This window comes from Zingiber officinale, chromosome 5A (genome assembly GCF_018446385.1).
Source record: "Zingiber officinale cultivar Zhangliang chromosome 5A, Zo_v1.1, whole genome shotgun sequence".
Classification (NCBI taxonomy): Eukaryota; Viridiplantae; Streptophyta; class Magnoliopsida; order Zingiberales; family Zingiberaceae; genus Zingiber; species Zingiber officinale.
The window spans coordinates 4,744,444-4,766,406 of NC_055994.1; the positions used below are offsets into that span (position 1 = coordinate 4,744,444).

Sequence of the window (21,963 nt, forward strand, 5' to 3'; positions counted from 1 at the left end):
CTTCATCACCGAGCTTTGCCTCTGCAACAGCGCTTGCTCCTGCCGAACAACAAGAGGATCTGCAAGGCAGCAAAAGCGATACGCCGACACACCTCCTCTTTTGAAACTCCACCGTGCGACTGTTGCACTGTTATTTGTTGGTGCTCTCTGCCTTGACCGTGAGTTGATTCATCTTATCGTCTCACTCATCTTTGCAGCCTACAACCCTACAATAATTTATTGGCGTCATTCGGTGAGTTAATTCTTTGAATGCACTCATTTACTGATTTTTATTATTAACTATGGTATTTGATAATTAATATTCCATATTTTGGTTGTGAATTTGTAATTAAAATTTATATTGCTTTTTTACAATTTGTGTTTGTAAGATTTGAAACTTTAATTTGTTCTAGTAGTAAATAGTGCTTCATAAATCAAAATCATAATTTAGAATTTATAAATGCATCTTTTATTAAATCCTTTTGATTTTTTATCATTAATATTATGTTTATATGTGAAATAAATGATGAGTTAGGAATTGTCTATGTATAGGTGAATCAAAATGTCAAAAAGAAGTATCACGGATTATTTCATTAAAAAAAACAGTGAGCAATTATCAAAAAATTCAAATACTACAGATAATCCTCCTCAGAAACATTAGAAACAAAAAAGTTCAAGATCAACATTAGAAACAAAAAAACTCAAACTTGACAATGAAGTTGCTCTTGATCTGTTAGAAGAAACTAATACATATTATGAGAGAGACCCTAGGAAACGAATTGCAATTTGGGAATATCCATGTGATAAACAAGACGAGGTTCGGAGAGAATTTTATCCAAGTGATTTTTCCAAAGATGACATGAAACATTTGAAGACTCAATTGGATCATTACAAGCTCGATGTATTTAAGGACCCGAGGTTTAAAGATGTCGATTCTCTTCCTAAATTATGTTGACTGCTGGTTTAAACAAAGAAGTCAAGGATTTATTTCGTTATTGATAAGTTGATTCGTCTGGTCTTAACTCTTCCAGTTTCAACGGCTACAACAGAACGAGCATTTTCAGGGATGAAACTTCTCAAAACACCACTTCGCAACAAAATGGAGCAAGAATATTTGAACAATGCAATGATCTTGTATATTGAGAAAGAGATAGCTCGTGAAATTGATATAGAGTATATAATTGATAGATTTGATCTCTTGAAAAATAGAAGGTTGCAACTAAAATAGTATTTTATTGAAGTTACATCTCTTTTGGCAAAAATTGTACTTTTTTATTTATTCATTTTATATTATTATTGACGCTTGAACTTTTGGCAAACATTTATCTAGATTTGATAATTTTATGGAGAAATGCGTGTTTTGCATTTAAATTTTTATATTATGATGAAAATGATATAGTGACTTCTAGTTTAAGATTTAATTTTCCAACCCCCCTATTTCAAAATCCTAGCTACGCCTCTGCTAACGAGTCGAATATTGCGAAACTTGAGCTTGATTTGCTTATCTTAACGAGCTTCATTAAATGAGCTCAAACGAGCTTTTATCGAATCGAGCTTCGAATAGCTCGCGAGCGGCTTGGTTCATTTACACCCCTATTCCTGTCTAAAAACGGAGAAAATGACAAGCTGGCAATGTGGTTAGAATGTTGACGGGGCAGAGACTCCACGTAGTCCTGCAACACAGAAGCGTTAGCGTCGGGACAGGAAAGGGTTTCCGACGTCGATCTTCCGATGCTCAAGTCAATTTCCGATGATATAGAGAATAGTGGAAAACTATAGCTAAAACATGTAGAAAAACAAAGTCGTGCATACCTTCGCTTGTATATGAGAATTTTCTTTTATAGTGTCACTGTAGTGCCTAAGGGTGAGCAGTCAATTCGCCAAACCGATCAACCCGCTTATACCGACTCGAATCGAAAAAAAATCCGTCGGATATAGAGTCAAATGTAGGGTCCTAATAATACATTATCCAATCTAATAGGGTCGGATAATTTTTTATCCCAATAACCAAACCAATCGATCACCTCTACTGGTAGCAACTGTTGTAGATAAATTACTACACCTTATAATAGTTACTGTTGATAAACTATTACACATTATAGCAACTTTGTAAAAATTTAATATAATTTTTTTAAGCTAATTTTGTAATTTAAATTATATTTGATCGGGTGCGCCAGCCGATGCAATAGTGCAACACAAAGGCGACACGCAAGGATTCCAATAGCAAGCTATTGTGGTGAACCCTCTCCCCATAAAAAATTAATTTAATATCATAATGGACCAATGGCCCACGTATCAGATATTAAACTGATAAGAACATATACTACACTTGATCTTAGCCAAAAGGCCGAGAAAGGTATGAATTATATGATAGGATCCTTCCTTCTTTTAAAGTTCTCAGTCGCACTCGGAGGGTTATATTTAGCGATGTGGGACTAAAATTCCATTGTTCTTCGGCATCACCTCCTCTTCGTCTCGCTCAGTAGTTCGCTCCTCCCCTTCTCCACTTCAGCTCTCTGGCCATTGTTCTTTGTTTATCATGCCTCACCTCCTCTTCGTCTAGCTCAACACTTTGCTCCTCCCCTTCTCCACTTAAGCTCTATGTCTCTTTAGCGGCTCGGTTTGCTTGGATCATACTCTCCGGCTTCTAATGGAGATGTTGATGATGTCGGCTCTTGGTGGCACTCCGGTTGCTGGAAGAGCCCCTCTTCCTTAGGGATCCACGGGGACAGAGCAAGGTATCAAATGTTTTTCAAAGAACAAAACTGTATCTTATTTTCCTCGCTCAAAATAGACTTTATATCTGTTTTTTTTTTCATTCAGATTCAAAAAACTCAGAGACACAGATAACATTAACCTTGAAAACTCACAAGTATTTCACAGCTCATCGATGTCAGTGAGTTAACAATCAAAGGGAATTTTACTCGAATTGAGAATGGCAGTAAGAGGACCTAGATATATGGCAGCAGGTATAGAGGCCGGCGCTGATTGAGAAGGCGATGAGTGCGACTCCGAGCCCGTCGGTGGCCGCCGAGAGGGAGAAGCAGAGGAGGAGAGATGTTCGCGTCGGTTTCTTCTCTCTTTTTCTATAGGGATGGGGATTTGGGAAGTGGCCGTTGGTGGTGGAATGAATCAGCGTTCTCATTGCTGCCCCTCTCTTTCCTCGTCAGCGGCGTCAGGGCGTGTCGATGGTCAAGTTAACCCCGCCGTCACGCACGGTCGAAACATGGCGAAGAGATAGACGGACGGCTGAGATGGGCCTGTCGATGATCAAGTTAACCACGTCGTCACGCGCGGAGGTGGACCCCGGACAGCGAAGCTTTTTTGGCAGGTAGGGACCGCTGCTATCTTATCGCGTTATTGGTGGGGGCGTGGGTGGAAATACTGCTGGTAATTTATTGCACCAACCAACGTGGTTGGCTTCTCGCACGCTCCCTGTCAATAATTGGCGGAGGTGGAACCTGGCGAGTGCCAATTTTCTAACCCTATTAACTATTTTAAAAAAATACTCAATAGCATAAGTCGAGTTGTGCACAGAATTATTGATTTGATGAACTTTACTTGAATGACTGAAATATTCCCACCCATGCTGCTCAGCCACATCTCTCCACGGATTCAAACCGGTAGAGATTTTATTTTTCTGCACTCGGACAGTTATTGGAACCTATGTCAACATGCATGTGATCCCTCGAACGATCAAGTCAGCAGAGATAGAAAAAGAAAAATGGAATAGTATAAATGAAAGGCTTGGGCTCTCGTAGATAAAAGTTTACCTTCAATCATCATCCTTCTCCTCCTCCGCTTTTTTATACGGTTGAGCCATGTTTATAAAGTCATGATCTTGAATTGTAAAATCGTATGATCCTACAATCTAGAACACCTAATTGATCTTAGATCGTGCAGGATCATTTTTGTAGTAGAATCTGAGCAAGATCAGTGGGATAATAGCAGGATCGGTAAGATCAAAGCAGGATTGATGTAGGATCAATAAAAAGTTTGAGGAATCATAACTTTTGATTCGGGTTGAAATATAAAACTTATAATACATCAAATTGGAGTTTATTCAGAAATCTACAATTAATTATTGAAACCTATAACAACTCAATTTCAGACTAAAAATATCATTTAAAACCTTTTAGAGGTCTAAAAGATATTTAGTCTTTTTTATTATCTTTTAGATTATTTTATAATTTAAGTTATTTTTATTAAAGTTAGATGCTCCTGTCCAAAAACGGAGAAGATGACAAGCTGGCGATGCGGTTAGAAAGTTGACGGGGCAGAGAGTCCACGTAGTCCTGCAACACATAAGCGTTAGCGTCGGGACGGTAAGGGTTTTCCGGCGTCGGTCTTCTGACGCTCAAGTCAATTTCTGATGATATAGAGAATAGTAGAAAACTGTAGCTAAAGTAGGTAGAATAACAAAGTTGTACATACCTTTGCCTGTATATGGGAACTCTCTTTTATAGTGTCACTGTAGTGCTTGTGTACGCATCTTAAAGCATACACACTTTCCCCAAGTATTTTTATGAAAAGACAAGTCAAAAGGTGTCTCTGACACCTTTCCTTAAGCACGCGTGTATATCTTTGATGTAACAGACTAGAAGCTTCCGGAGTACGATTTACCTGCGGAACATGCTCTGTTGTCAGTGGCACAACCTCCAAAAGAGTACTAGGAGATACGCGGCTGGGTCCCATTGTAGGTCGGTCTGCATTCGCTCGGTCGAGACACGTCCACTCGGTCGTGCTGAACAGCACAATCTTCCTTTACTTAGCTTTTCTGATGTTGGAAGGTTGCCTCTCATCCAGACGGACATGCCTCCCGCTCAACGGGGACAACGGCTAGGGGATGCACGGCCTGTTTGTCTCTTATCTTCGAGCGATCTATTTAGCCTTATTCGTCTGCTCGGACATGTTGTCACTCGGTCGTAACGCCTCCCGCTCGACCGACTGTGATCTTCTTTGCTCAAGAGTTTATAGTCACCGTTTGATTGTAATGCTCATCTGCTGCACGACGATATCATAGCCAACACTTAGCCCTTTTTTGCTTTCCTTCTAATCTCTGTTCCAACCGCTCAACCCACGTTGTGCTTTTCTGTTATTGCTAATGTCACCCTAATTTCTAAAATGTCGTTCAAATTCCCAACCATTAATGCAAAGCACGTTTGACCACGCCTTGTAATTATGCTCTCTGCCTTCTCATTAATGCCACCTATAATCAAATGCCACGTGTCACCCCTGTATGTCGTCGCATGCGTGATGTGATAGGTGACTGTTTAAGCTTGATGTGACGACTGCCTTTTCAAATTCAACGGTCATGATGAAGCCTCGTTTTCCGAAACCCTCGATCGGATGACCCGAGTCGATTGCCTATAGGGTTTTTAAACCCTTAACTTTTTTCTTAGCCCCATCGCATTACTCGCCTTCGCCTTCCTCATCTCCTTGCTCTTCTTTCTGTGTTTATCATCGGTGATCTCTCCTGTTCCAATAAGTTCCTTCTCCTTGTAAGATTGTAAAGTCGCTAGGGGGTGAATAACGATTTTCAAAAATTGAGTTTTAAAAACAAGTCGCGGCGGAAGAGTAAAAGAGAGAAGCTAGAAGAAGAAAAATAATCACACGCTAACACAAGTAATTTTACTAGATTCAGAGCTTTTGATGACTCCTACTCAAAGACCCACTCGTCGAGTGCTTTCGTTGGGCAATCCACTAATAGTTCAAATGATTACAAAATTAAGTATAAAAACTACAAGAAAATATTACCGACAACAGAGAAAATAAACAAATCTTGATCGTTGGTTGTCAGAGGAACTTTACAGCGTTGTAGGAGCTTTTTCGGAACACCGCGCAGGAATGAAACTCGTAGCAATTGATGTTCTGAAACTACTCGTTGAAGGCCCTTATATAGGTCCATTCCGGACGTCTGGAACCCCTCCGGGCGCCTGAACCATGCTAACATGGCTCGACCACTCGATGCGCTCCAACTCAGCTCCTGGATAAGTTTTCTGGTCAGGGCGTCTGGACCAACTCTAGGTGCCCGAACCACCCGAGTGCCTGCGACACCCGCCCGAGCAAACTGGTCTGAGTGCTCGGACTCCCCTTTTCTTTAACAGCTTCTTCCCTAAAAAAAGGGTTAGTCTAGGCAACAGAAAATATATTTACCCTGCAAAACAGAGTTAGCACAACATAATAAAATACTAGTAATTAGATCCTGCCTCCCTGATATCAGGATCTAGTCAAGGTCTCAGCTTAGGTTTCCCAAATGGACCTAGCTGGACCGACGCCTACAGTTCCCTCAACAGGGAACGCAACCTCACTGGATATCTCCTCCTGTTGCTTACCTTCACTTACCAATTGTAATTGATTGACTTGCCTTTGACCCACCAGGTCTTCCTGTCAGATGTCAGGTCTGCAGACCTAACTGGACTTTGATCGATTGTCAAGTCCTGCAGACCCAACTGGACTTCCACCCAAATATCGGGTCTCGTGGTTCTATCTGGACTTTCCACCAGCTATCAGGTCCTGTTGACCTAGCTGGATTTCAGCCCGGTGTCAAGTCCTTCAGATCAGTTAACTCCTGCACACTTGGTAGAAACGTTAGACAAATAACAAATTTAACTTTAATCTATTTGTCATTCATCAAAACTAGATTATTAATGCAACATGCACGAACACTCCTTTCTTCCTTTCAATCCTTTGTTTGATGACAGTCTCTCCTTCTCCGCCCCGGACATCCCCAGGCTGTGGTACACCTCCACCGAGTCCAAGTTTAATGGTGATAAGGTTGACCAAATGAAACTCACCTATCGCTTCCCCGACGATTATCAAATTGCTATTCTCTCTACATACAATCACCCACACACGTCTCTAGATGGTTTTTTGCCCTTTTTCAAGGACCAATTTTATGTCGGCTTTCGATTTCCCATCCATCCTTTTTTCTCTGAAATTTTCACCTACTTTCACATTTTTATACATCAATTAGTACCCAATTCCTTCAGACTGCTCTGCGGGGTTGTGGTACTATTCCATCTGTACGGGATTCCTGTTGTGCCTCATGTTTTTCATTACTTCTACTACTCAAAGCTTTCTAAGTCGAATACCTTCCTCTTCCAAGCCCAAATGGGAGTTGTGTATTTTAACAAAATGTCCTCCAATAAACACTGGAAGGAGCATTATTTCTATGTTTGTTTGCCTATTCGGTTTGCCTTTCCAACCAGCTGGCAAATCGAACTGTCGAAGCCTCCCCCGCTCAAGAGGTATCGAAGCGCGTCGGCCTACCTCGAAGCAGCTACGAGTCTGGCCGATCAAAAATACCATATACACAGGTTGTTCTTAGAGGGAATCTTGTACATGTTCGAGCTGAGCCTTATATGAATACGGTTGCACGCCCCTCTAGGTATGCCCTTTTTCTTCCTGTCGTCTTGGAATCTAATTGATTTCTCTTTTTTTTTGCAGATCAAATCATGAACCACGCATTATTGAGTGGCAAGTGTAGGATCTGTAATACAGGCATTAATGCCAAAGGAGTGGTCGAGCTGGAGAGTTGTGGCTTGTTGCCGGTTAAACACTCCGATGAACCGACTGACGAGGCAAGGGGGAAGCAAGGTGGCGACCAGCGATTCGGCATGCACCACTGGCGAGTTGCCTCCCAAGCGCCCCTCCATGGCTCTGATTGTCATTCCGTCTAATCGACCACGTCGAGTGAGCCTTTGATCCAACGCCGCAAGCGACACTGAGCGGAATCATCTTCCTGCTCGGCGACCTCGACTCTTTAGGCTCGTGCTTCAGCAACGACTTCTTGACCTCCATCCGAGTGAGGGGAGTCCTCCACTTCTGCGGTTGCTGAGAGGAAGGTTGTTCTGCCGACTCCCCCTTCCTCTGATCGGACATCGTTGTCCGCGTTGCCGGTTGGGGCCACACTCGTGTCGCCGATCGCCTATCTTCCTCCTCCACAGATTGGCATAGAAGCACCCTTGTCCATTATTCGCTCCTCCCCGATGTCCAAAACCAAAGGCTTGGCTACCTCAACCCTTCAAATCCAGCGGCAGTAGACTCATCAAAGCTATCCTCTGTCTATTGACTGACGAGTGGCGCCAACCCGACGGCGACGTGCCCCGCTCCCCACAGCATCAAATTACCATTCAAGGTCATTTAGCACAGGTCTGGGCCGACACTAGGACCTGAGCGGCAACTATCCCACCTGGGGAACTTGCTGACGGTTTCTCCCAGCAAGCCACTGGGGTAAGTATAGTCGCATCGTTTCTTTACTTTTCCTGATCGGTGCTAAGTAGCTCCATTTTGCCTGTAGTACTGGGTGGAAAGTTTGGTCATGTGCTAGTGGCTGGCCTTCCTCGAACATGAGAACCAGCAGCTCCAAACGCAGGCCGATCAACTGGACACAACACGGGGTCGGGTTGAGCAGCTAACCGCCGAGGTTGCCCAACTAAAAAAAGACTTGGACACAAGTTCCAAGAAATTGCTGAGGTCCGAGTGGGCGCAAACAGTTAAAAAGAACAAAAATTATAATCAGGCGCTCCAACTCGACTCTGAGCCATCGAATATTTGAGCCAACCACTACGAGTCGAAGATAAATTCTGCTAATGCCAAGGAACTCTGAGCCATCGAATATCTGGAGACAGAAAACAAGGATTGAGCAACACTTGCAACTGAGCAGGTTAGCTGAACGGCAGAGTAGGCAGTGAGTGAGCTCCAACTCAGGGAACAAAAATGAACAAAAGACAAGCAAGCTACCTAGCTAGCTGCGTTGAAGGTTGAGTTAGAGGAGTCTCAGGCTACAATTAACAAGTTCAAGGAGGAGAAACCTGATCGGTAGGAATCTTTCAAGGTGAAGTACCTTCGCTCCCTTGAATTCAATGAAATGTTCACTGACCGGACTCTCCGCCTTTTTGACTATGGTATCAATGGAACCCTCCAACAATTGAAGGACGACGACTACCTCTCCCCTGATCTATCAAGCAAAATTATAAAAAGGGAAGAGATCTCAGATTTGTTCATTGACAATGTGCTCGACTACCTCGCTTAGTTTCTCTAATAAATTTATCAATAGTTTTCTGAATCTGTCAAGCACGATTTGTAAAAAAAAAATTATAAGTATGAATCCATGTGCTCCCGTTCGGCGCTTTCAAATTCTTTGTTATGGAGCCTTGCGATCCTTTTGCTTATCCTTAGCGTGGTATACTTGGCTTTTTATATTTGTCCATGTAGTATGTTGAACAAAATTACATCTTGGTTGAACAACTCATGCCTCTTTATCACGTAGTGCAAATGCTTAGCTTACTTATGTCAGAGCCGAATGGCGTGCAAGTCTCTGACACTTAGTGTGAATCCTTAGCTCACTTATAACTCGCCCAAACGGGTCGAGAGTCTTTGACATATTTAGCGTGAGGGCTTAGCTTGCTTATAACCTGGTCGACTGCTCGGGAGTCTTTGACTCTTTAGTGCAAGAGCTTTACTTGCTTATAACAAGGCCGAATGGCAAATGAGTCTTTGACACTTTAGTGCGAGGGCTTTGCTTGCTTATACTCACCCAAATAGGTCGAGAGTCTTTGACACTTTTAGCACGAGGGCTTAGCTCGCTTATAACCTAGCTGCCTGCTTGGAAGTCTTTGACTCTTTAGCGCGAGGGCTTTGCTCGCTTATAACATGGCTAAATGACATGTGAGGCTTTGATACTTTAGCACAGGGTTTTGCTCATTTATAACTCGCTTGAATGGGTCGAGAGTTTTCAACATTTTAACATGAGGGCTTTACTTACTTATAACTTGCCTGAATGGGTCGAGAGTCTTTGATACTTTAGCACGAGACCTTTGCTCGCTTATAAGTCTTTGACACTTTAGCGTGAGGGTTTTGCTCGCTTATAACTCGCCCAAACGGGTCAAGAATCTTTGATTGTTTAACGTGAGAACTTTGCTCACTTATAGCTCGCTCGAACGGGTCTAGAGTCTTTGATTTTACTCGCTTATAACTTGACCGAACAGTAAGTGAGTCTTTGACACTTTAGCGCGAGGGCTTTGCTAGCTTATAACTTGCCTGAATGGGTCAATAGTCTTTGACAGTTTAGCGTGAGGGCTTTGCTCGCTTATAACTCGCCCGAACGGATCGAGAGTCTTTGATACTTTAGCGTGAGGGCTTTGCTCACTTATAACACAGTCAAACGACACGTGAGTTTTTGACACTTTAGCGTGAGGGCTTTGCTCTCTTATAACACGACCGAATAACTCATGAGTCTTTGACACTTTAGCATGAGTTCTTTGCCCACTTAACTCTCCCGAATAGGTCAAGAGTCTTTTGCACTTTAGCACTGGGACTTTGCTCGCTTATAATAAGGTTGAACGGTTCGTGAATCTTTGACACTTAGTGCGAGGCCTTTGCTCGCTTATAATACGCTGAATGGCTCGTGAGTCTGGAACACTTAGCGAATTTTCATATAAACTTTCTTGCATTCATAGAACAAATGTTTTTTTAATTTATAGGAATTTAATCTCGAACTTACTATCCTTCCCGGTAGGGCTACAGATGATTTGCACTCCAATGCCGCTCTAGGTTTCTTCCTTTTTCATCTTGTAGATAATAGGATCCTGAATTGAGCTTTTGGATTACTTTGTACTATCCTCCCATGGGACCTCAGCTTAGTGACATCATTGACCGGCTTGACTTTTTTCCAGACTAAATCACCGACCTAGAAAGATCTGGGAATCACCCTCCTGTTGTAGTTTTACTTCATTCTGTACCGATATGCCATCAGCCGCACGACTGCTTTGTCTCTGATTTTGTCTATTAAGTCTAACTCCATGAGGCGTCGTTCGGGGTTTTTCTCGCCGTAAAGCTGCATCCGATCGGACTCAATCCTGAACTTGACCAGCACTACTGCTTCTTCTCCGTATATTAAATGGAACGGTGTAATGCTGGTAGCTTCCCTGGGCGTGGTGCAGTAGGCCTACAGTACATTAGGTAGTTCATCTACTCAGTTTCCTCCAACATGGTTGAACTGAGTCCGGAGGCCTCTGAGGATTTCCCTGTTGGTGACTTTTGCCTGACCATTGCTTTGGGGGTAAGCTATTGAAGTGAAGGCTTGCGTAATACCATAACCTGCGCACTGCTCTCTGAGCTTTCGCCCTTGAAATTGTCTTTCATTGTCGGAGACAAGTTTCTGAGGGGCGTTAAACCGACATATAATGTTCTGCCACAAGAACTTGATAACCATTTGTTCGGTTATTTTGGCGAGCGGCTCGACCTCCACCCATTTGGAGAAGTAGTCCACCGCCACAAGAAGAAATTTCCTCTGTCCAATCGCCAATGGAAAGGCTCCCACAATGTCCATGCCCCATTGGTCGAACGGACAAGAGACAATAGATGCCTTCAGCTCTTCCGTAGGTCTATGCGATATTTTCTGATATTTCTAGCAAGACAAATAGGTTAATACCGTCCGAGCGGGATCGACATACAGACTAGGCTGAAATAGCTCGCCAACAAGATTTTTCTTGCTAATGAACGACTGCCGAAATGACTACCATAAGAGTTATGGTGAACTTCTTATAGAATGTATTGAATGTCTTCTGCCCCGATGCACTTCAGCAGGAGTCTTGAGAAAGCACTTTTATAAAGGTGCTCTCCAACTAATGTAAACTGTCCGGCTCTCTTTTTTATTAGCCGAGTCTGCTCTTGATCGGCAGGCACGCCGCCTGATCGGAGAAATTCAATCAAAGGAGTCCGCCAATCACTTAGTCTCCCTTTCAGTTGGCCTCTCAATGTGAGCTACCAACATTACCTGCTCGATCGATTTGTCCAACACCACAAGTAAAATCCCAGCACCTTGAAAGTTCATAATCAACACAAAGAGACTACAAATAGAAGGATACTCCACCAGAAAACCCAACAACACCCAAGTTTAATTGCACCAACGGCATGTTCCACATAACCAGAAATCCCAGCAACACATCATCCACAAGATTTCACCTTACTCAAAAGATGCCAATAACATTTCTCCACACATCAACATCCAGTATCTTGTGAAAAAAATTTCCAAACACTCCCCTTAACAGAAATTCAAACATAAGAGAAACCCGTAACAAAAAATATATACATCAACCTAGAATTTGGCCACCAATCAACACATTTCCATCACACAACCAAGCACCAAAAACCAAAAACAAAATCTCCGTGAAAAAATCATTAGCTTATCAGAAAACTCCATAAGGGTATGAAATCCAACCACAAGACGAAGAAACATGCCATTTCAATACTTAACTTCTACCGAATCCAGCCAATCACAATAACATATTAACATCACACACAGAAATAAAATTCCAGCACTATAAACATTATACATTATGAGTATCATGCTTAATATCTTCATAAATGCTTCACTTACTTTTAGAAACATAACTCCAAGAAATCCAAACACCAGAAAACCAGAAGATCATCATAAGAAAATCCAAAAATAGCCTCCAACTGGGAAATACCTGTCCCTGCAGAAACCCAAACCTGCACACAGATATTAATATCCTGACAAATTCTGCACAAAGAGAATTCAGCAGCTCCAAATCAATAGCTACATATATTTAACATCAATTCCAAATCAGAGTCCATAATGTCAGAAAAACTCTGCTCAAAGAATCTAATACCGGCACAAAACAATCTTCCCAAAAAATTCTGAAAAACAACACTTCAGCCAGGCTTCAAATATCTCTCGAAAGTCAGTTTTTAAACTCCCAAATAAATGCATTAATATCAGCTCCAAATACACCTCTTCTTCATCTATTCAATTACCAAATCTACTTTCAAGAAGAAGATAGTAAATGAAAATGCAGTTTCAGAAGAACCTGCAAAAGTCCAGGACAGAAATAAACAAAATTCTGTAAACACGACTTCTTAAGCCTCCACAGATTTACTTGTGCATCTAAAATAAGGGAGACCCAATCTATCAACCTTACAAATGTTAGTGTGTGCACTTATGTGCCAAGACACTCCTTATGTATTTTGTGGATAATTATTTAATAAAGGCAAGAATTTATCATTAATTATTTACTTTTCTGTACGTATATGATTAATGATAAAGTCCCACAGATTAATGGGTATATTAATCTGAAAGCAGTCCTTGATCGGATAGATATCTAGAGGGGACATGGATATCTAGATCAACGCTGAGTATGACTAGGTCGGGATAGACCGGAGGGATGGATATCCAAGTTGTACTTGGGGGTGCCTTGAGTTTAGAGGTACACTGGACACGATCCGCTCAAGAGGAGACCACATATTAAGCATCATTGGTTATTCCTCTTATGAACGAGTGTAACTGATCTTTTGACTTGAGACCTTCATTTATTCTATGCGTGGAGTTATGTGCTTTGACGCCGTTAAAAGCAGTCTTTAATCGGATTGTGATTAATACGGTAGTTGGGTGTATGACAAAGCGTAGAGAGAATAATGTTGAGTCAATAGAGAATTCATCGCTCTCTTGGATTAGGAGTTAACATCCTGGCCGCTTGATAGAGATATTAGTGACTCAAAATCCATGGCCATGGGAGGAATGATTTATCATTCAAGAGGAGTCTATTATATCTTGGAAATCAAGTAAAACAATTAATTTGGTAATGATGCATAATGTATCAAATTGATTGGGATGTAGGCTTTAGATGAAGAGATTGAATTACACAGTAATCGGTTCATAGTGGTTTACAGTTTATGACTGATATTAATTTTATCGCGTTGGGTGGCTAAAAACTGTTGCTAGACGGTTACCTTAGTCTGTGTATGGATTTACACTGCCTTCGTGTATAAAACCTAGAGGGTCGCACGCATAGCACGTAGACATGAACAAGAGTATAGGAAGCGAGTCGAGATCAAGATCAAATATGGATTTATTTGATACAAAGAAGAGAGAATTCGAATAGCCATAATCATGATGATTAATAGAGAATTCGAAAAGTCATCATAATGATAATTAATGAAGAATTTGAAGAGTTATCATAATGAAGGTTATAAATGAAGAATTTATGGAGCCTATAACTCTTCATCTTCCTTATTAATGAAGATCATAAATGATGAATTAATTGAAGACTTAACTCTTCGTATTCCTTGGAAGCTATAAATAGCCATCCTCGGAAAGAATCAAGGTAAGGATTTCATTCTCTCTGTTTCTCCTTCGTCAACTTCGTCTTCCACCGGAAGAGATCGGTAGTGCTTCCAAGACTTTGTCGATCCAAGTGGCTAGCACCTAACGGATCGTGTCAAGTTCGTGATCTAGTGCGCGTGGATACCGCTAGAGGAGTCACACGTGGGGCTCTTATCTGTCTTATTTGTCCGTGATATTATTCACACCTATCGAGGACTCGAGGTATGTTTTATATAATTTTGTGCAAAACTATATGTACCACGAAAGATCCATGATTCATTATATGTCTTCCGCTGTGCTCCAAACCCAACAACAAATCCCAAATAACTTCCTATCCAAGTCATGACTAAACAACACTCTATCTCCATGATATTTAAATGCTTGATTTGCTAAAAAAATCTGCAGCAGAATTAGCTTCTCCGAATATATGAGAACAAGCAACTTGATACCTTAAAATTAACTCTCTAATTTTCAAAATTTCATTGCGAAATTCCCAACAAATAAAAGAAGACTTGATAATCTTCAAAGCCACCATGGAATCAGATTCCAACCATAAAGGAAAAAAATTATTATCAACACATAACTCCAATCCTTTACGAATTGCTACCAATTCAGCTCTTACATTAGATCCAATGCTAATCGTTCCATGTTTAGCCATAATCACTTGCCCACCATGATCCCTAATAATAACTCCATAAGAGGATGTACGAGGATTTACTACTGACATTTAGATGCTAGGGATACTCCTCGTTTTTGCAAAATTGAATCCACCGGCAATCTTTTCAGCATAAACCTCCAACCAAAAATAGATATTTTAGTCACCAACAATTTACTCCAAGTTGCCACTCCCATATCCTCCTGCTGTCCCCTACACCTAACACCATTCCACGCAGATTTCATAGAGAATTTTCCATCCGAAGACAACTTCCGTATCATATTTACAGGATCTCCTTTCTGAATTACAACTTCAGCCACTTCATCATCCACCAAACAAGGTAAAACAGCTCTCAATTTATTTAAATCCCAGCACTGATCCACTATAAATCTGTAATTAAAGCATTCGGATTTTCTTTCACTGCACAAGACTGAAACAAAGGCCCTCTATCCAACCACTCATCAATCCCCTTCAGACGGTCTAGTGGTTAGCACATGAGGTATTACCATCATGAGGTTTGGGGTTCGAATATCGACAAAGTCGAGATAAATGTCTCCCTTATGTGCTAGTCACTATTTCAAAGGCTAATAGCCGCCTGTAATTTACCTCCTCCGTGTTGGCCCTGAGACGGGTTGGCGAGAGCACTGGGGGCAAGCGTATTCACTTTTTGCCACCATCATACCAGAATTTTACCCAGCCTCCACCAACAGTCCATCTAATATGCTTTTCTGCAATAACAGGAGCTTTCAGCATCCTTCTCCAACAAGGAGAAGCCTTACATTTTATAGCAACAATTAATGGAGAAGTAGCACCACAATACATTTTGGTAAGAAACCTTGCCCGAGGAGTATTGTGTTCTCTAAATCTATGCCATAGCTTCAAAGATATTGCCGTTGCCACAACACATAATCTTCTCACACCCAACCCTCCCTCTAACTTTGCTTTGCAAATTCTTGCCCAAGAAATCCAGTGAGCTTTCCCTTTGGAATCCGAGGAGCCCCAGAAAAATTTTTCAAATATCATTTCCAATTGATGCAAGATCGAAAGAGGTGGTAAAATAACTTGCAACAAATAAACAGGAAATGAACATAATACACTCTGAATCAAAATCCATCGTCCACCATGAGATAATCTTGATATATTCCATCCAATTAATTTTCTCCTCACCTTTTTTAATAAAGGCTTAAAATATACATTTTTTGATTGCCAGAAAGAATAGAAACTCCCAAATAAATAAGAGGTCCTTTCCTTCCATAAAGCCCGTCACTCCATAAATTTGTATTTTTCTAGCATTAGAAATACCTTTAGAAGGAAAAAAAGAACTTTTTGAAACATTAATCAATTGTCCTAAGCATGACATATATGAATCCAGAAAAGCCTTAACTCTTTTAACACAATTTATCAACCCATTCATGAGAATCATAACATCATCTGCATATGCTAAATGGGATACCTTAAAATCACATCCTAAATTGAAAAACATTTGAGGAAACTTATTAAACAAATTTCCAATCCTCTAGACAAAAATTCAGCTGCAATAATAAACAATAGTGGGGAAATAGGGTCTCTTTGCCTTAGGCCTCTTTTAGAATGAAAAAAACTTGATAGATGCCCATTAATCCTTACTGAAAATCAGCAATATGCAATACATCTTCTTATAATATCAATCACGGTATCTGAGAATCCAAAAGCATTCATTATTTTAAAAAGGAAATCCCATTGCAACCGGTTATAGGCCTTAGCCATGTCAAGCTTTAGAATTAGATTCCCCCTCTAACATGATAATTCAACTTATCGTACATTTTTGGAGCCAAAAGGATATTATCTGAAATCAATCTTCCTGCAACAAATCCACTTTGCATAGGAGATATAATTTTTTCCAAAAACAAACTCAACCTATTAGCCAACAATTTTGAAATAATCTTGTTTGATACATTACACAAACTTATAGGTCTGAAGTCCGTCCACTGTTGAACATTATCTTTTTTTTGTTAGGGATAAGTACTATAGTAGTAGCAGCCATCCCTTTTGGTAAAGATCCTCCTTGAAAGAAATCTAACACCACATTATGAACATCCCATTTAATGATCTCCCAACAAGCCTTATAGAAAGTTACAAAAAAACCATCTGGCCCTGCTGCACTACCTTCACACATCTCCCATACAACCTGTTTCAGTTCTTCCAAAGTAGGTGGAGTTAAAAAGGCTAAATTCTCTTCTGGGCTTATTAAACTTGGAATATATTCTAAATATGCAGAATTCCGCTTTTCTTCTTCTCCTGCCAGCAGCCTTTCAAAAAATTCAGCACCCGAAACCTAAATGAATTCTGCTTTCTCTAAACAAACTCCATTATCCCATATTCTGAAGATCCAGGCAGCCAATCTCCTTTTCTGCACCAAGTTATGAAAAAATTGATGTTTGGTTGATGGGTTTGGGAATGAGGGAATGGAATGATAGTAAAAGATAGTGTTTGGATTGTGAGTTTGTGAATAACAATTTGAGAATGATTTCTAGATTTATAGGAATCAACAAAACCCATATAACTAGGTGGGTTTCATTTCTATTTTCATTCTCATTCTAGCTTACTATCAAACTCATACCCATAGTCATTCCCATCATTTAACCAAACGCCACCGTGTTTCTATCACCTTCACCTATCCACTTTATAGCCGCTTTTTGTTTCCAAAACATCTCTTCTATATTTAGAATTTTAGGTAAATGTGCATGATCTTTAGCCATCTGAATCTTATTTTCCACTGTAGGAATTGCATCAAAATCCTTTCAGTTTTAGCAAATTGTTCTTCCGCCTCTTTTACCATATTATGTATATTCCCAAAGACATCCGAATTCCACCACTTCAAATGACCTTTCAAACGCTTCAATTTGAGTTGCAATTTCTGCATACCAAAACCAAAGCAAGGAAGCATCCAATTTAACCAAACAGTTAATAGAAAATTTGCATGCTTTATCCACATGTTTTGAAATCTGAAAGATGCCAGCGGAGAGAAAAAACCAGTAAAAGAGATTAAAAGAAGACAATGGTTAAATGTTGCCCTGCTCAAATGCTCAACCCGAACATTAAAATCTTTATCACTCCAAGAAGACGACAACATAACCCTATCCAATCTCTTCCATACCTTATTATTTGTCCATGTAAAAAAATCCCCAACAAATCCTGCTTCTACTAAACCGGACAACATTATAAAGTTATTAAAATCTCTCACAGCTCCTGGTTTTTTTTTTTTTTTGATAAAGTTCATTTTATTAACGGTCATTCATACATAAATACAACAAAACATACCGAAATAATCCTCCAAATTCACAGAAATTATACAACCCAAGGAGAATGTTCAATCCAGGGATGTAACAAATCAAAAAATCTAAAACGAATCAAATTTTGCACATGAAGGAAAATGTGCTCAGAGTTAGGAGTTTGTCCCTTAAAAATAACATCATTGCACTCTCTCCAAATCCAATATACAGTAGAGCAGAAAGCAGCTCGACGAATCTGAGAGCGTCTGGACTTAGAAGAAGCATGCCTAGAAAACCAACTGACTTCTCTATTCCAACGTAAAGGGGCTCTTTGGATAGAACAAGAACGTAGTATCTTAGTCCAAACCATAGCTAAAAGTGGACAATCGAAAAAAAGATGAGAAATAGTCTCCCTGTGAATACCACACAAACTGCAAAGATCAGAGGAGGTGACCCCCCATCTGAGCAGTCTAGAACGAGTAGCAAGTCTCCCATTAATTGCAAGCCAAGCAATAAAACTACATTTAGGGACATGAGAAGAGCCCCAAATCAAGTTATACCAAGTCACAACAGGCTTTTTAGGCCTGAAATATTCATAAGCAGAAGCAATTGAGTATATACCAGAAGTGGTAAGCTTCCAAGAAATAATGTCTGAATCAATAGAACAAGTAAAATGGGCAGTAATAAAGTCCCAAGCTTGAGCAGTAATAGAATTAATAGGATCAGGTAACTGCCAATGATTATCATGCCAAACATCAGCAACATAAGCCGATTTAGAAATATTAGCATCAACAATACAGATAGACGGGAATTTCTCAATCAATGAAACACCCCGAAGCCATGGATCAGTCCAAAATTTGAAATGTATACTAGAACCAAGGCAGTAAGAAAACAAACCCTTAAACATAGAGCGAAGATCAAGAAGCTTCCTCCAACACCAACTGACATTAGGGGGTTTGATTATCCCCCAATAACTCAAGGTTCGAAGCTTATTTGTCCTGATCCAAGCAGCCCATAAACTTTTATAAGAGGTTAAAAGAAACCATATATTTTTACCTACTGCAGCACAGTTCCAGATTGACAGTGACTTAAGTCCCAAACCTCCTTCTTTTTTAGGTAGACAAACATCATGCCAAGCAACAGGCCTAGATTTGGAATTGGAATTGCCATGCCAGAGAAAATCCCAACAAAGCCTGTCAATAGACTGAATAATCGATTTTGGAAGCATAAAAATAGAACACATATAGACATAGAGACTTTGTAAAACAGAAATCACCAATTGGATCCTACCCCCATAAGAGAGAAAACGAGAAATCCAACAAGTAATTCTAGCAGTGATTTTATGAATAATTTTGTCACAATGCTCTTTTTTCAGACCTGAGGATATTAAAGAAATCCCCAAATAAGTCACAGGGAGGGAACCTTCCTTGAAGTTTAACATAGTCAAGATTTCAGCTTTGATATGATCAGTAACACCAGAAAAGAAAACAAGACTTTTGCCCTCATTGATATGGAGCCCAGAAACTTGTTCAAAATATTTAAGAATGGACATAACTTGAGTGATTGAGTTAAAACTACCACGATAGAATACCAACAGATCATCGGCAAAACAGAGATGAGTAATTCGAAGAGTACGACATCCAGGGTGAAACCCAAAGTCAGGTGGGATCAAATGGTGAAAACAACGAGAAAGGTATTCTATAGCAATAACAAAAAGAAGAGGGGAAATAGGATCACCCTGTCTAACTCCTTTTTTCCCATGAAAGTAGCCCTCCAAACCCCCGTTAATAACAATGGAAAAGGTGGAAGTTCTAACACATGTCATAACCCAATCGATAAATTGAGAAGGAAAATCTAGATTCAAAAGAGCTTCTTCTAAAAAATCCCAAGACACTGAATCGAAGGCCTTCCGTAGATCTACTTTCAGAGTAAGCCTTGTGTTACCATTATTTCTATGATAGTTGTGTACAAGTTCATGGGCCAATAAAATATTGTCTGCTATTCTGCGACCTTTGACGAAAGCAGATTGGTTCAAAACTATGATAGAGGGCATAACTTGAGACGTTCTAATAGCAAGGATTTTAGTAATGAGTTTATATATGATAGTGCAACAAGCAATGGACCTGTAATCAGTAAGGCCAGAAGGGTTGGGAGTTTTTGGAATAACCACAAGGGCAGTGGAATTGAATTGCTTCAATAAACACCCAATTCTGAAAAATTCATCAATTGCAGCAAAAACTGAAGGGCCAACAGTATCCCATTCTTTTTTGAAAAAGTAAGCGTTAAAACCATCCACACCAGGGGCTTTGTTACTTCCCATACCCATAAGAGTGGATTTGACCTCATCATAGCTTACTGGCCTACAAAGATAGGTAGCTTGCTTAGAAGAAAGAAGCTTAACAGCCTGCCAAATAGAAGAATCAGAATATACTCGAGCATGAGACTCAACTCCCAATAAGTCCTCATAAAAGTCAATCATAGCACGAGAGATAGTAGGATGATCGAAACACATAGAGCCATCCTGAAGACGAAGAGATACAATGTTGTTTTTAGCATATCTAAGTTTAAGGGATTGATGAAAATATTTAGTGTTTTGGTCACCCAACTTTAACCAATCAGCACGAGCTTTTTGTCTAAAATAGCTCTCTTCATAGAATTTTAGAGATCTATAATGGATAGCCAAAGCTCGCTCTTGGTCTAAAAGATCTTGATCAAGAGGAGCTTGGTGAAGATTCGACTGCAAATGATCCAAAGAAGCTTTACAGTTAGCAATACGAACAAAGACATCCGAGAATTCTACTCTATTAAGAACACGGAGCTCCTTAGCAAGCAACTTGAGTTTAGACCAAAGTACAAACATATGAGAGCCAGAGATAGGGGATCTCCAAACCGTAGAAACAATCTGCTTGAAATGAGGATGAGTGGTCCACATATTAAAAAATTTAAAAGGCGAGGCACGTTGAGGAATCAAATTCTTAATATGAACAATAAGAGGGGAATGATCAAACAATCCTAGACTAATGACCTCATAATCATACCCAGGAAACACATCTAGCCAATCAGAATTGATTAAACATCTATCCAACTTTCGCCAGATACAAGACTTGGCGTCCTGATTGTTTGTCCAAGTGAAAAATGAACCATGGTTGCTGAGCTCAGAAAGACCACACCTAAAAAGACAAGCCCCAAACTCAGATCCACAATTTGTTATATGGGCACCTCCAATTCTCTCAGAATTATTCAAAATGACATTAAAATCTCCCTGCACTAGCCAAGCACCAGAAGTAGAAAGAGCAAGGTCAACTAGATCAGGCCAAAGAACAGAACGCTCTATAGGGGAATTTGAGCCATATACAAGAATCCACTAAAAAATTTTGGATCCCAAACAAGATTTACAATGAAGAAATTGAGATGTAACATTTTCTACAGTAAAACTGATTTTAGAGCCATCAAAAAGCAATAAAATTCTACCCAGAGCATGCAAATGAAGATTATCAAGGCTGGACCAATTACACAACTTTAAACGAGTGAGGACTTTATCTTTATTATCCGGCTTTATTTTTGTTTCAAGAAGTCCTAAAGCTATCAATTTATATTTTGTAACCAAAGGATACACCTCTGATTGCTTAAGGGGATCATTCAATCCCCTGACATTCCAGGAGCAAATCATTGACCCCTATCAGGGGGCTTTACTTTTCTCCGTGGCCTACCTTCCCCAATGACACCAGTAGAAGGAGGGATAATGATAGGAGTAGAACCAGTTAAAGGAGCTGATACAATCACATCATTTTTAAAAGTGAGTGTCGATCCAGATTCACAATTATTAGACGAGGCTACAGTGGGTAAAGCAGCCTTACCCTTAACTGCAGCCATCTTAGCAAAAGAGATAGACATGGCAGCAATCTCACAGGCAGAATTAGAGATAACAGAAGCAACAACATTTGTGGCAA

The 21,963-nt window shown here is 40.2% G+C and overlaps 2 long non-coding RNA genes and 1 other non-coding gene across 3 annotated transcripts; 1 reads left to right on the plus strand and 2 right to left on the minus strand.

The window, feature by feature from the left end:
* Positions 1 to 2,142: 2,142 nt before the first annotated feature.
* On the minus strand, positions 2,143 to 2,339 carry LOC121983586. The gene has a single exon (XR_006112620.1). It is a non-coding gene; the product is annotated as a U2 spliceosomal RNA (small nuclear RNA).
* On the minus strand, positions 2,243 to 3,066 carry LOC121979333. The gene is made up of 2 exons (XR_006111383.1): positions 2,931 to 3,066; positions 2,243 to 2,782 (listed from the first exon to the last, which is right to left on the minus strand). It is a non-coding gene; the product is annotated as an uncharacterized LOC121979333 (long non-coding RNA).
* On the plus strand, positions 2,580 to 3,566 carry LOC121979332. Its single transcript, XR_006111382.1, has 2 exons — positions 2,580 to 2,717; positions 2,803 to 3,566. It is a non-coding gene; the product is annotated as an uncharacterized LOC121979332 (long non-coding RNA).
* Positions 3,567 to 21,963: the final 18,397 nt, after the last annotated feature.